Here is a 4,555-nt window from a genome sequence, read left to right as displayed (position 1 = left end):
GATTGATTACCGCTTAAATAAATATTTAATTTTATTTAAAACATAATTATTTTAATTTTTATGAAAAAGGGGGGTAGGCTAATAAAATGTACGTACTCTAAGGGGGGAGGGAGTAAGACCTTATGTACAAAGGGGGGGGAGGGGTTTGAAATTTCTCCATTTTTGTGTACGTACTTTTTGAACGGCCCCTTTATTCATGCTCCTTACATAACTTTTTAATTTGTTTTAAAATTTTCATTATTATTTGCAATTAATAAGTTGTCTCAATATTATTAAAAAAAATTGATTTAGTATAATATACATATTTTAAGAAAAATTAAACATAAATTAGAAATAACATTTTCCAAATAATAAGATTCACAAATTTCCGATTTTCAGATTATAACTACAATTTATATGGTAAATATTAAATACAAATTCTCCCAATCATACATACAAAAAGTTTTCATAATCATTTACAATTAATAAGCTACTCCAATTAATATCATAAAAAGAGATTAACATAATATTAATATATGCAACACTTTTTCTTGCCATTTCAGTGGTTAAATTCGACTCTATATTAATATATTCAAAGATTTAGTTGACCTACTTTTAACTACATGAGAAACGCCATATTGTTTACTCCGTTCAAAACAAAGTTTGGAACGAGGAGAGCTAGTGACGTCGTTGATGACGTAGGACTAACCCTGTCTGTGGGGTGTAGGTAGCGCAGAGCAGAACGCTCTACCTATGGCAATACTTCACATGCTTCCCCTATTACCGTGTGGAGAGTCATAGACGAAAGAAGTACGTTAGTTTCTCTCTTCATTTTAGATGTCGTGTATTTAGCCGTTCGAGGCTATGTTTACGAACTATCACGCCTACGCAATCGAATTTGGACTTTCCTTCTAAAATTTTCAGTTTAGATTCCTCACCTGTTAGTGTTCTGTATTCCAAATGTTGTAAATAATTAATATATAGTGCTTGTTAAATATAAGAGTGTTATTTCCTAAACCCCCACGCTATGGGACAGCACACTGGCGACGAGTTTGTGAATTTTATTTTCCTTTAATACAAAAAATCATCGTTTGAAAAAGTTGCGTATCAAAGCGAAACTAATTTGGATTAAGGTTTCAAGTACCTGAAGAGAGGTAACATTTTTGCTCTTGAAGACTGCTCTATGTAGGACAATTTTTCCAAATGGAAGACCTCATCTCTCAATTAATTGAACAAAATAAATTGTTAATGTCGGCGCTGCAGTCGAAAGACGAAACCTGAAACAAAAGCAACGTTACTGGTGTGAATTTCGAGAAATTCGATGATTCCCAAGAAACATTTGAATCTTTTTTGGAGCGGTTTGAGGCTTTTTTGGACATACAAAATGTTCCAAATGAAAAAATAGCGAAAACTTTAATTTCCAGCTTATCAGAAAAATTGTATAATTTGTTAAAAAATTTGTTGGCACCCAACAATTGGCACCCAAAACTGATTTTGAAACCTTAAAAAACACTCTTCAAGATCATCTTCACCCAAAGCCATTAATTATTCCTAGCAGACATATTTCCTTAATCGTAAACAACATAAGGGAGAAAGTATTAATGCTTATTTAGCAGAACTTCGTTCATTGGCAATGCCATGCAATTATAAACAAGAACTGGTGAACACTATGCTGTGGGATGTTTTTGTGAGCGGTCTCCGTGATCGTGCCACATTAGACAGACTTTTCGAAGAAGATGATATAGATCTCGAGCGTACTGTAAAAATTGCTTTGGCCATGGAAAAGACTAGCAAGAGCACCCAAGAAATAATTGGCAAGCCAACAGAAATGAAAGAATTTAAGGCTAACAGGAAAAAAGAGCCGAAACAATTCTGGTCTAACAAAACGAAAGTAAAAAATAACTTTGCATGTTATCGGTGTAAGGGATCTAATCATTCCTCAAGAGAATGTAAATACAAATCTGCAACATGCAACTTCTGCCATAAAGTTGGACATCTAACAAAAGCGTGCTTTTCTGCCGCTAGAGCAAAACAATATAAACATGTTAACCAGAAACAAATTGACACTGAACCCGGATGTTCAAGTGAAAATACTATATCGCCGTCCCGTTACACGCATTAAATGACCAAACATTTTACGAGGAATTAGCTAAAAGACCACCAATGATGATTAAAGTAAATATAGAAAATTCTCCAGTTCAAATGGAGGTCGACACTGGAGAAACAGTATCGGTTATGAGCATCAAAAGGTTTCGAAAAATCTCTAATAAAAAGATAAAACCTACTAAACTGATTTTCAAAACCTGCAAGGGAGATGAGGTTGTACATCTTGGATATGTTTCTGTTAAAGTTGATTATAATAATATATCATATAACTTAAATTTATATCAAGCTAAAGAGAATTTAGATTCTATTTTTGGTAAAGAATGGCTTTATGAAATTCCATTAAATTGAAATACCATTAAAACAATTAATACTGTAAATACTAAAGTTAATTTCGATTAGTCCAAACTTTTAAAAGACTTTCAACATCTCTTTAGTGATGAATTAGGGGAAATTGAAAATTATGAATGTAAATTTGAGTTAAAGGAAGATACCAAATCGATTTTTTGCCGACCCCGGCAAGTTTCCTTCGTGCTAAAACAGAGAGTCAATCGAGAAATCGAAAGACTCGAAAGGGAAGGATTAATAGAAGAAATAAACATATCCGATTGGGCTACGCCCATAGTTCCGATTGTCAAACACAGCGGATCGATTAGGCTATGTGCTCATTATTCAGTAACGATAAACAAACATTTAAAGGTACAAAAATACCCGCTTCCTCGAACTGAAGATATTTTTGCCTCACTCAGTGATGGCAGGGTATTTTCTAAAGTTGATTTTAGCCAAGCTTATTTGCAAATGGAGGTTGAAATGGAAAGTCAGAAACTCTTAACCATTAATACAGAAAAAGGTCTTTATACTCCAAAAAGATTAATGTACGGAATTAATGCAGCTCCAGCCATTTGGCAAAAATACGTTGAAAGTGTATTCCATGATCTAGAAGGAGTTGAAGTATTTTTTGATGACGCACGCATAGCAGCTCCCGATAACGAAACTCATTATTTCAGATTACGAAAATTTTTTGAAATATGTCAAGAACATGGTCTGAAAATTAATAAAGATAAAAGTAAATTCTTTCAAAGTGAAATTTAGTTTTTAGGATATAGGATAAGTTCTGAAGGACTTTCAAAAACATAGGAGAAAATAGCTGCAATTAAAAATGCTAAGGCACCACGAATTGTTCAAGACGTTTAGTCATTTACGGGTCTCGTGAATTTTTATTCAAGGTTTTCTAAGGACTTAGCAACTTTGGCCTATCCTTTATACAACTTAACCAAGAAAACCGTTACTTGGAAATGGGATCGCACTTGTTAGGAAGCTTTCGAAAATGTGAAAAACGAAATTTGCTCTGACTAAATACTAACTCATTAAGACCCAAACCTCCCTATCTTGCTATCTTCTGATGCTTCACCAGTGTGGTTGGGAGCAGTACTTTCCCATAAACTCCCAGATGGTTCAGAACGACCCATAGCATTTGCCTCCAGTACTCTATCTCCAACGGAACAACGTTACTCTCAAATTGACAAAGAAGCTTTGTCAATCGTTTGGAGTGTTAAAAAGTTTTACCTCTACTTAAAGGGAAATAGATTCACTTTGGTTACTGACCACAAGCCCCTGGTTTCCATCTTTTCATGTAAAAAGGGTCTCCCAGTCCTTTCTGTAACAAGACTTCTGCATTATGCTCTTGTTCTGCAAGCTTATGATTTTGATATTGCTTATCGCAATACAAAGGACCACGGCAATGCCGAGTGCTTATCACGTCTACCATTGAAATCTGAAGAACTGGAATTAAAAAATGATATTGCAGTATACCAAATTTCCCAAATTGAAACCTTACCCGTTACTGCCAAAGACTTAGCAAAGGCTACTCAGTTCAATGAACATTTCGGGAAGCTTTTAAAAATATTACAATATGAAGGTCAATTAGAAGGGAAGGAAAAATATACCTTACAGGATGGGTGTATTATGTATGGGCAATGAGTGTGTATTCCAGACTGCTACAAGGCAGAAATATTAGACGAGTTGCATCATGGGCATCTTGGTGTAGTAAAAATGAAAGCAATTGCCAGATCTTACGTGCATTGGCGAGACATCGACCAAGGCATAGAAAATTCTGCGAAAAACTGTTTGGACTGTGCTAGGTTCAAAACAGACCCAGCAAAAGCAAAAGTTCATCATTGGGAATATCCCAGTGCAAAATGGGAAAGAGTGCACATTGATTTCGCAGGACCTATATTTGAACGGATGTTTTTACTCATTATTGACGCCCGTTTGAAATGGCTCGAAGTTTACCCCATGAAGACAGCCAACTCATTCAAGACAATTGCATGCCTCCGAGACTGCTTTTCACGTTATGGACTACCTGCAGTTTTAGTTTCCGACAATGGCACACAGTTTACTTCTCAAGAGTTCCAAGCATTTATACGAAGCAACCCTTATGAAAGTTTCTTCTTCAGGAGCGCAACAGCCCTTT

This window comes from Parasteatoda tepidariorum, chromosome X1 (genome assembly GCF_043381705.1).
Source record: "Parasteatoda tepidariorum isolate YZ-2023 chromosome X1, CAS_Ptep_4.0, whole genome shotgun sequence".
NCBI classification, from domain to species: domain Eukaryota; kingdom Metazoa; phylum Arthropoda; class Arachnida; order Araneae; family Theridiidae; genus Parasteatoda; species Parasteatoda tepidariorum.
The sequence above is the reverse complement of the archived record's forward strand: the minus strand, read 5'-3'. Positions refer to the sequence as shown.